At 41.4% G+C, this 11,877-nt stretch overlaps 1 protein-coding gene across 1 annotated transcript in view; it reads right to left on the bottom strand.

Moving 5' to 3' along the window:
• The window catches only part of TFEC (transcription factor EC), a 122,542-nt gene that overhangs the window by 98,660 nt on the left and 12,005 nt on the right, over nucleotides 1-11,877 (bottom strand). The window lies entirely within an intron of this gene.

The following is an 11,877-nucleotide window of genomic DNA, read 5'->3' as shown; positions in this document are numbered from 1 at the left end:
ACTCCAGTTAGTCATGAGCAGTGATTTCAAATATCTAACCTACTTAACAAAAAATGATGGTTCCAATAAATAATAAAATAATTACATTCATTTGCTTCATATAACCAAGAATTTGTTTCGTAAAGATTGTCAATTTCTTCCGTCAACCATATTCTCCATGAATACATTACCAACAACCATTCTCTGGTAGCAGCAATTTTTGAATGTTGCCAATAAATGACCAAGAACTATAGAGAAATTAACAATCAAATTTTCACATCCTTAGTCTTGTCTATCCATTATATAATGAACAAACATCAAATTTTAACATAATCTTTGCTATTTAATTATTTGTGAGGCTTTGAGACCAGTAACTTCAAACTTTTGAGGAATTCCATAACATGTTATATATATCTAAATCCACATTGCCAATACCCATACATATACCCGATTCATTCTTCAAGGAGACATATACCATCTAAACAATCTTCTTAAATTGGGTTTCTTTCCATGATGCACTAACATAAAAATGCTTATTTGTCTCGTATATTTTTGCCATGGCCTTTCTGAGATAGCTCTGAGATTTCCTTCCCAAAGCACCCTATTACAGTATCCTTTTTTTAAAAAAGATATTTCATTTTTGTATCAAACCTATATTTGTTTACCATCTGGTCGTATTGCCAAAATTGTTTTGCGAAGGGTCAGCAGTGGGAGTCACCATACTCCCAAATCCCTATCTGATAAGACATCTGATCTGAAAATATTGATCCCGTTCATTTATCCTCAGTTGGTATTTTGAAATCAAACTCAATTGTACAATCAAATCCTTAAATCTAACCATTGTTCTTTTCCCATTTCTGGAATCCTCTACCCATCTTATTTCTGTCAAATGTATCTTTTCTAATAATCAAGACCAACGGTGAGCTATCAGAGTTTATTTTCCCCTTATATTTACCCCATGTTTTCATTCTGCATTTAAAGAGATTTTCACCTGACAGTGTCTAGCCTTAACATCTTTTATATTGTGTGACTGAGTGTGGAGAGAGTACTCATCTCTTGCAAAATATCTTTGATCACCTGACTTCCATGCTTCCAAAGGAAAAGAAGCTATATTCCATACATTTACAGGAGTTTGAAAACAATGGAATTTAGCCTCCTATCTGAGTTCAAGAGTAGTTAGAACAAATGTCAAGTCAAGCTCTACCTCTGATGTAGGCGGATAAGGTACCTACACAGAAATTGCTTAGAAAAATGGTTCCACCTTCATAATGTGTCAGGAGTTGTTGTAGCAAAAACAAAATAAAACATCTCTTCCTTCAGTCCTGTCCAATTGCTCTGCACACCAGGTCTTTTGTGTTATTTCATCAACGAATTCATCAACGAATTCATACCCATCAACGAATTCATACAGGGGAGAAACCATATCAATGCATGGAATGTGGAAAAAGCTCCTGTCAGAAGGTGAAGCTCACTTTTCATACAAATACTCACAGAATCGTGAATCACAGAATCACAGAATCATAGAATTGTGGAGTTGGAAGTGATCCCTGGTATCATCTAGTCCACCGCATGCAAAGCAGGAATCGCAACTAAAGCATCCATGACAGGTGACCATCCAACTTCATAAAACCTCGAAAGGATGGAGATTCCTTTTTTCTTTCCTAAATTGTGGAGGAGTGACTTACCCATACGTTTCCTCCTCACCTGATGTGCTCTTAAACAGCTTTAGCAATACCCCATTTTCCTTTCAAAAACTTAAATGGGATACCCAATCTATATGCAATTTAAAAGTTCCTTCTAAGAAGGATATATGGAGGAACATCCACTATTATCTCTATTTCAGACTCACATGCTAGATGCAGGGTGAACCTCAGGCCCAGGAGCCAAATACAGTCCCCAACACATATACAGCCCCTCTTCTCAGGCCACACCACTCAATCCTATTTCATGCCCTCTTTGAATGTTTGGCAACTAGCAGCTGTGTTGGCTAAGCCATGCCTCTGTGACCAGAGGCAGCCTGCTTCTGAATACCAGTTGCTGAAAGCTTCAGGAAGAGAGAGTGCCCTTGCCCTTGCTTGTGGGCTTCTGATAGGCATCTGGTTGGCCACTGTGAGAAGAGGATGCTGAACTAGACAGGCCATTGGCCTGGTCCAGCAGGCTGTTCTTATGAATGTGTCCTTCATCTCTGACGCCTGCCTGGATGGAGGATGTAGAAGGTGGTAGAAACTGCCCTACCGTACAAAGGGAAATTTTGTTGCTTCTCCCACTTTTGCTTATGGGCCTGTCTGCCAATAGGATGTGGGCCCAGCAGCAGATCCTACTTGCTTATGAGGCAGGCTGTCAGCAATGAGTTGTGACTGCTAGCAAAGATAAGAGTCCGGGAATCCAGCCATATTTACAAAGGTTTATTGCCTCTTTGAAGCTATTTACAGAGCAGTTCAAAAGTTCGACTTATTCATGGCGGGTAAGATGTCCCGACTGGCTTTCCTTTCGTTTTTGGCCAGCATAACCACTTCCGAAGCCCAGCCCCCCTCCTTCCTCTCTGACGAGAGGTACTTGGCCCCGGAAGTGCCTCCTCCCTCTCAGATTCATTACCTCCTGACAGCCCTTCGTCAACTTCCTCATCCGATGAAGAGTAGTTGCTTATTAAAGGAACTTTCTCCCGGTAAGTTCCCATTCCCTCCCCCTTCTATGGCTCCAGTTCCCTGACACAGGCTCAGGCAGTGCCTCAGGCAGTGGAACCCCATCACCAGCTCTGCGAGATCTCACTGGACTCCACCATTGTCACAGCTGCTTCAGGGGTGCCACTACACAACCCAAGTAAGGAAGGCTTCAGGAGTGGGGTGGCACCTTCCCATTTCACCTCAGGCTGTAAATGATGCAACCTTTTTGTCTTGATTGCCTCATGGGTTCCTCAGGGAAGGAAAGCCATGTTGTCAGAATCAGCTGAATGATTCAACATGTGATCTTAGAGACTAGCAAAGCAAGGCAACACCCTCTCCACAGGTGTCTGCCCCTGGAGAGAACAGAGAGGATGACAGGCTGCGAGAATTTCCAGAAACTGTAGGTCAAGAAGAGGGGTTGGCTTGCCATTGATCAAAGCAACCTGCTTTGCACAGCCCGGTTTGCTTATTTAAATCATTCATTTTTATTATATTATTTCTATTATTAAAAAAGTTATTAAGTGCCCTTCTTCAAAAGTTTTTAGAACAGAAGGTGGGACCACCTAATTTGCAACCCAATTTAAACCGACAAATTAGCATAACCAAATACAACAAAACAATAACGTAGAGCAGGATTTTTTTAAAAAAACCTCTGGTGTAGGTCAGAATACAGCAAAACTCCCAAAATGATCTAAAACTTAAAATACTTGGGGAAATTGTGTGATCGTCAACTGGCGGCATAAACCATGCCTCCATAGGTTGCTGAACTACAATTCCCATCATTCCTCACCTTTGGCTTTTCTGACTGGGGCTGATGGGAGCTGGAGTTCAGAAACCTCTGGAAGGCCACAGGTTCCCCATCCCTGCTCAGATTTCAAGTGGTGTGCAGCATAAAACAAATAAATAGCAGCTGAAAATATTAAAACAGATTCAAACTTACTCAAATAAAAGAAGCAAACATCTATTGAGACTTTGGGGTGAGTAAAAATGTTTTCGCTCACTCCCCTAAATGATCACAGTGTGGACTACAGGTGAACTTCTGGGCTATACGTTGTCAGTTTCCTGGCCTACCCACCCCTTTCAATTGCCCAACGCCACTAGACCACCACCAGGATTTTCCCCCATCTCCCAGAAGTGGCACACCTTGCCCCCACCAGAGGCGACCCATTAGGCACTAGAGAAAGATGTGCAACAGCTTGCGACAGAAGTTCTTGCATTTTCAACGTACCTCTCCTTGCAGAATTATTTTATACTACTTCATCCTACATTGGCAGTGCTCTGAGACAAGCTTCAAAACAGGTGTGTTCCCAATACAAAGACACCTGCAGATCAGCAGCAATTGCTATTACCGTTCTCTAGGTTGCCAGAATAGGCTTTGCTCATGCAGCAACAACTGCACATAGACAGCGGTGCTGCCGCGAAAAGCAAGAGTAAGAAATATTTGCTTGATTTATTAATGTCTTTAGCAGCTACCAAGCACAACTGATCCTATTCCCCCCCCCCCAAAGTACTCTGCATGTTTTATTATTTACCAGGAATAATAATACTATAATTAGAATACTCTGTGGTAATCTAATTAGTACTCTGCTTATTGCCTACTACAAAATGGATTTCTTGACTGTCCGTCAGCATATTCTATGCATTCCCTATTTGAATAATGGCATTTTTGTTGGGACCAGTAGGGTAGGGGCATTTGACCCAGAATGCTGCTTGCTCCATTTTTTAAATACCATGTTTTTGAAACGCCAAAAAACTAAAATTGTGGCGAGTTTAATTTCAAAGTCATGTTTGGCCTCCCTTTCAAATGGCATGTGGTAATCCTGCATATCTATTATTTTATTTTATTTTATTTTCTGCAATGACGGAAAATGTTAATGAAGAGAGCCACAGTGTACCATCTCACCCAGAGCAATGGAAAACATTAAAATCACTTTGAGAAGAACTGAATAAAACTTTATTTTTATAAATATAGCCCTCGTCGGAGCTCTGTCATTCCACTGTACTTTTGAAATAAGGGCACATGGAAAAATATGGCAGAGAGCCTTTGAGATAGCTAACTAAAGCTACAAAATGAGCACTGCACTGTATTTCCAAGGAACACAGTTCAAAAGTTGTACGATTACTACTAAGGTTGTTTTATTCTTTACCACATTTGGAACAGGAAGTCTGTGTTGTTCTTGAAGAATTCTGAAAAGCAATGTCACAGTCTGATGACCTCTTCTCCTCATTAAAACGTTCCCAAAGACAGCTCTCTGCATGATGTTTTGTAGCTTCAGCAGCCATGAACTAATTTGTACCTCTTATTTTGATCATGCACACTGGTGAAAGCACCAAACAATATTTTTCTTTAAACACAGAGAGGCCTTTCAACAGCTCAGCACGCAATTTCTACCCTCTTTTTAATCTTGGAGCACCTATTTATTTGCTCTTTTCACCACTAAATCTTCTTTGCTCCTTTCTGCCCCCTGTAAAGTCGCTAGTTAAAAATCTTCTGTGTGTGTGTGTATGTGTGTGTTTTCCCCCCTTCATAGGCTTAAGCCATTAGAGGGTTATTACCATAAAGAGGGAAGGGAAAGAATTAGAGATATCGGAATTTGCATTAGTAAATTTCAATCCAATTAAACTAAAATAATATTTATTTAGGAGCTACCTTTCTGGAACGCATATCCGTTCTGTAAAGCTGATGGGGCAAAAAGCAGAATAGGTACCCAGTGACGTGACTGATTTGTTCTGAATACTGGATGTTTCAAGATGGTGCCGATAGATAATTAGCATTCATCTGGTTGATTTGTTTATTTTGCATTCCTTCACTCTTTCTGATAGATTCATTATGCAAGCCATCTCCTTCTCCCATCTCAGGCTTTCAGTGCTATGCAAATTGCAAACAAGTCCTGTCAGGGCCTTTGGCGCAGATGGCTTGGAAAGGCAGTCTACGTTGAGAGTAACATCTCAAGTTATCAATATTGAACAGATGCCGAGCAAAGCGATTACATGCTGTATTTATTTGTGCCTCGTTTCTAATTTAAAAAAATGATTTCTGTGGAATTAGACCTTCAATAGTAGTTTCTTAGGGAACCCCTCTCCCAATACAAATGTATCTGGAACCTTAGATCTTCATCAGAAGTCATTCTCTGGGTCCCTCCTTTGAGGGAGACCTGGAAGAGAGAGCCCTTTCAGTTGTGGCTCCCTGCTTGTGGAGTGCTCTCCCCTGTAAGGTCCACCGGGTGCCTCCACTGACATCTTTTTGATGCCCGGTCAAAGCTTACCTTCTCTCCCACCCCACCAGTCTTTCGATAGGGTATAAAGTGATCAAAGCAGTTTACGCATCAATCAATAAAACAATCATCCATTCATCAAAAAGTGTTGGAAGTTGAGGAACACAAAACAAAGTCCAATAAATAGGAACAGATCTATAGAAACATCACAATCCACTGATCCAGAGCAGGCTAACCAAGTCTGAGTGAAAAGAAATGTCAAATTGCCAAAGCGTGTTAATTGAAGAGATGTCTCTCAGAGAAGAGTGTTCCACAGTCAAGACACAACCACAGAGAAGACCCTATCCCACATCAGGTGAGAGTGCAACAGACCCCTCTGACGACCTCACAATCGAGGCCGGCTGGTATGGGAAGAGATGCTCCATCAGCTACCTAGACTCCAATACATTCAGGGCTTTGTACATTAATTCCAACTTGGGCCTGCTAACATACAGGTAGCCAGTGAAGATCCCACAACGCAAGTATTATGGCTGCCACTCAGCTAGGCTATCCTGGTCCAGGAATGACCACAGGTGCCTCGAAATGTAAGGAAAAAGATGGAACCTTTTACCACATGTGGTGGACGTGCCTCAAGGTAAAAGACTTATGGGAAAGGATCTATAATGAACTGAAAAAGATGTGGAAAAACACATTTATTAAGAAACCAGAAGCCTTTTTGCTTGGTATAGTGGGGGGAGAAATCCCCAAAAAGGATGTTATTTTTTTCTGTATGCCACAACAGCTGTGAGAATATTATTAGTGAAGAATACTATAGAAGAATGGCAGATGAAGATGATGGACTGTATGGAACTTGCCGAACTGACTGGGAGACTCCAAGACCAGAGAGAAGAGACGGTGGAAGAAGACTGGAAGAAGTTTAAAGAATATTTGAAAAAATGTTAATATTTAAATCTTAGAATAGCTTTGGAAGTGGATATAGGCTGTAGGGTTAGAAGTAGAAGATAGTGTATTTTAAAATAGTATTATCTGTAAGTGATAAAATGTGAAGATTTTTATGGTAAAAGTGTGATTAAAAAATGGTTTAAAAGTATGATATATGAAACAGCTAAAGATGAGGTAAAATGAAAATCAGATGGGGGGACTTGGGGAAGCTCACCTAACAACATTTAGAAAATAGTGGGATAAGACAAGAATTTGTTTGTATTGTTTGTATTTCTGTTTGTATTGTTTATTTGTGTTATAAAATGAATAATTTTTTCTGGGGAAAAAACCAAAGGAATGACAGGTGAGTCAGTTGGAGCTGGTGAAAGCCACGCCTTGCAACTGAGATCACCAATGACAAAGATTAATTGAACAGCACCACTAAACTATGTACCTGCTCCTTCAGAGGGAGGACAACTTCACAGAGTGGTCACCAATTTCCCAGAGCCAGAGCTGTTTTTGGACTACAATTCCCATCATCCCTGACCACTGGTCCTGCTAGCTAGGGATGATGGGAGTTGTAGTCAAAAACATCTGGAGACCCAAGCTTGGGAAACACTGTTCTAGACTGTGACCCAGAGTTCACCAGTCCCTTAACCACTCTGAAAGGCTCTGCTGGACATCTTGTGGATAACATGGAGATGGAGAAGCAGTTTCTCATCACCATTATCAGTGCCACATGGAAGGCTTGACTGTCTGCTATAACTTATATTACATCAGCTTCACTATGAGATTTGCACCACTTACATACCATCCATTGTCCAACCCACTTCATTATCTGAAGCTCACTGAAAAACCAGGGTGCGTTTGGGGCTCGGCATTTTTGAGAGGGGAAATCTTGTTGATGGCCCTTTCCATTCCACCACAGCACAGCGAGACCAGAACCTCAATGGGAGCACTAGACATACCAACTGGAAAATCACCCAGAGCATTCGGGAATCCCCATAAGAATAACACCCCCACCATGGAACCCCAACCAGCCTGTTTGTTAGCAAAAACCAGGTCAAAGCTGTGACCAGAAACATGTGTTGAACCAATGATATGCTGACTATGCAATCCCTGGTTATCATCAAGGCCATAAAGTCCTAAACTGGCCCCCCAAACTAAACCTTATTGCAGATACTGAAGCATCTCAGTATTGTTATCAGCATCCAGGGGTGCCTACTGGAATAAAATATTGGCTGGTGCAGGTAAGTTCTGCCCCATATAATTGATCACACGACACGGTGCATGCACACACATTGACTGGAAATGCCCATCAACTTTAGGGAGCTGGGCCCCCTCAAATATTTTATTGGAGGGCTGAAGGGACCTCAGTCCCTAGGATTTGGCTCCTATGTCAGCACCACTTCTGAGCCTGCCTAAACCAGCTCTACCAAGGAAGCTGTTGGGCAGCAATGTGGATGGTACACCAAGCGGACCCCTGTTCTCTATGATCCAACATCAGGTGCAGACCCTTCTGGTGGAATTTCTGTGCAAGCCCTGCCCTAGGACTTTAAAGGTCAGCGTAAGCATATAATGGAGCCTGGAAGCCAAGCAGAAGGCAATTCAATTGCAAGATTTGTGTAATATATACAAGTGGCAGGCTCTAGTCCAGGCATCCCCACACTCGGCCCTCCAGCTGTTTTGGAACTACAATTCCCATCATCCCTGACCACTGGTCCTGTTAGCTAGGGATGATGGGAGTTGTAGTCCCAAAACAGCTGGAGGGCCAAGTTTGAGGATGCCTGCTCTACTCAGTAACCTTGAGGTTGCATTCTACACCACTTGCAGTTCTCAGGCACCTTTCAGAGGCAGCTGTACACAAAGTGCATTACATTAGTCTAACCTGCACAGTGCTTTTTTTCTTTTAAAAAATGTTCAGGGGTACTCCCATTTTGAGTCAAGAAAATGACCATTTTATAGTTCAAATCGGGGGAAATAAATGCAGTAAATGGACAAAAGTACAAAGATTCACAAAATGTTTAGGAGTATGCCTACCCCTGCGTACCCCTAGAAAAAAGCACTGAACCTGGATGTAATTAAGGCATGGATTACTGCGCCCAGCTTGTGTTTTCCTTAATAGTCTATACAGTGGTACTTTGGTTCTCAAACGCCTTTGTACTCAAACAACTTGGAACCCAAACACTGCAAACCCGGAAGTAAGTGTTCCGGTTTGTGAACTTTTTTCGGAAGCCAAACATGCTCCGTTTTGAGTGCCACACTTCCATTTTGAGTCTGTTTTTGCTATTTATTTTGCATTTTTGTTTTTGTGGCTCTTTTTTGTTTTGTTTTTGTCACTGTGTGGAACCCAGTTCAGCTACTGATTGATTGATTGATTGTGTGACTGTAGTACATTGTTTATTGCTTTCATTTTATGAATCAATGGTTTTGTCAGATAGTAAAATTCATGTTAAATTGCTCTTTTAGGGGTTGTTTTTAAAAGTCTGGAACGGATTAATCTGCTTTGCGTTACTTTCCATGGAAAAACACACCTTGGTTCTGGGACGCTTTGGTTTTGGAACAGACTTCCGGAAGTTTGAAAACCAAGGTATCACTGTAGAATCGTGTGGTAGGTTTCTCCCTCCTTAATAATCAAGAACAATATGGGGGGGGAGATTCTATACACTCAGGGGTGGCTCCAGGTTTGAGGAGGCCCTGAGTAAAGTGTTCCCTGATTGGTCTCTTCTTTCCTACCTGTGGTTTCTGGTGGGCTTTGCCTAGCTGTGGTAGCGATGCTTTGTGCTGCCTCAAGACACCCTTTCAAATTCTATACTACTTTCTACAGCCGTGCTAGGTCAGGGGCATTATGAGAAATGTTAAGGGTAGCTAGATCCAGCTGCCTGGCATTGTTCAAAGGGTCAGGTCAAAAAGAAATATTAAGAACCCCGACCAAAGAACTGTGGCAAGAGAAACTGATGGACTATGCGGAATTGGCGAACTTGACACATAAATTATGTGATAAGGACAACTGTGACTTTAAAAATAACAATACACAACACACAAAAATCAACATTCGAAAACTAAAGAAAGCAACAATAAAAACAACGAAAACCAAATCCATATCTTAAAAGTTATTATAAACACTAAAACAACAACAAGACATTGACTTCCACCAATCCCACAGGACCTCCTTTATCTCTCATTGTGTCTTCCTGTTTTCTTTATCATCTCTATCCTAACATCTAGATATAAATCCCTCTTTCATATCCTTTCACTTCACAAGGTTATTCCAGACTTAGCCAGATTTCTGTCCTCGAACCTTGACCTTTGAGATATTCATTTAGGCACTCCCATTCTTTTTTTACTTCACTTTTTGGGTTTTGTCTTATTATGTCTGTCAATTTGGCTGAGTATTCTGAGAGAAATATTAAGAGCGGGCATCAGCAGAGAACCGGAGCTCAGGCATCTCCCCGGAATGCCAGATGTTAATAGTTGTTATGTGTTTGCAAACTTGGGTGGCTTTGAGAATGGTTACAGGAGAGGGTTGTCCCTCCAGATGTTGTTGGACTCCCATCACCCCCTAGACATCATGGCCAGTCAGGGACGACTGAACAATATCTGGAGGGCCAGAAGTTCTCCCTCGTCAGGGCAATCATTTTGCTAGCGGAAAAGAATAGCCTCTTCTATCAGGACAGTTTATTTTCAGGCACCAAGCAAACTGGTACACAGAAAAGAAAATGGAAATGTAAGCAGGGGGAAGGGGGGGGAGGACATTTTCAGGAACTGATGTCTCTCCTGTGGCTCTTTCTCCACTAGATGTCCTTAGCGTTTCACGCATCAGCTTCAAATACAGTAACTGAATATTCACAAAGGTACAGACCTTTTTTGGAGTGTTTGATATTAACAGATCATGACTGATGGCTTGCACTACAGAGTTCATTTTATGTGGAAGATTGAGAGAGAGAGGCACACAAAATGAGCACAATAATTTAATCCACGGCTTGGTTAAGATATATAGGAGTATCCTAATTTAGGAAGCTATTAAAGTCGTGTATGCTTTCTTCTTTGGAAACATTTAAGCAATCAAGGCATTCAAACAATCTGGACCAGGGGGAATCCTTACAGGGGGAAAAACATTTGATAGATATAGATATTATACTAACCAAGAATTCCTCCCCACCCTCAACCTAATTGTATTGCTTTCAAATCCTATTTTATAGTTATACAGACCATTTGCAGTAATCCCAGTTTAACAGCAGGGGTTTTGTTTGAGTTTTACTAGATCATAAAGGGGGAAGTATCACAGGTATCCATTTCAGGCTTGCAAGCCTGCCCCAACCAAAGCCATGAAGAAGAAGAAGAAGAAGAAGAAGAAGAAGAAGAAGAAGAAGAAGAAGAAGAAGAAGAAGAAGAAGAAGAAGAAGAAGAAGAAGAAGAAGAAGAAGAAGAAGAAGAAGAAGAAGAAGAAGAAGAAGAAGAAGAAGAAGAAGAAGAAGAAGAAGAAAGCATCTAAATCAAGCATGGCCAAACTTGGCCCTCCAGATGTTTTGGGACTACAACTCCCATCATCCCTAGCTAACAGGACCAGTGTTCAGGGATGATGGGAATTGTAGTCCCAAAACATCTGGAGGGCCAAGTTTGGTCATGCCTGATAATAATAATAATAATAATAATAATAATAATAATAATAATAATAATAATATTTATTATTCATACCCAGCCATCTGGCTGGGTTTCCCCAGCCACTCTGGGTTGTTTCCAACCGAATATTAAAAATACAGCATCAGACATAAATGAAATTAATGCACGCTGAGATAAATCCACCAGGACAATACCTTTTCTGTTTTGAAAGATTGCAGGTACTTTAAATGAAGCTTTAACCACACACATTCTAACTAGAGCGGAGGGCTACAAATCTCCTGTAGTTAGGAAATGCAGAGAGAGAGATTCCTGAAAGGCGCCAGCAAGCATCAATTTGGCCATACTGGAGCAGCAGGTGTCTGATTTCTCAGAGCAGCGGGCAAAAAGTTTGCACTGCATACATGAGCAGTTCCTTTCCCAGGGGCAGACAGACAAAACACAAAGAGGATGCTTTGAATAACCTTCAGAGTCCACAG

Source organism: Podarcis melisellensis (assembly GCF_964234715.1).
Source record: "Podarcis melisellensis genome assembly, chromosome: 10".
NCBI classification, from domain to species: domain Eukaryota; kingdom Metazoa; phylum Chordata; class Lepidosauria; order Squamata; family Lacertidae; genus Podarcis; species Podarcis melisellensis.
This window is presented reverse-complemented; position numbering and strand designations above follow the sequence as displayed.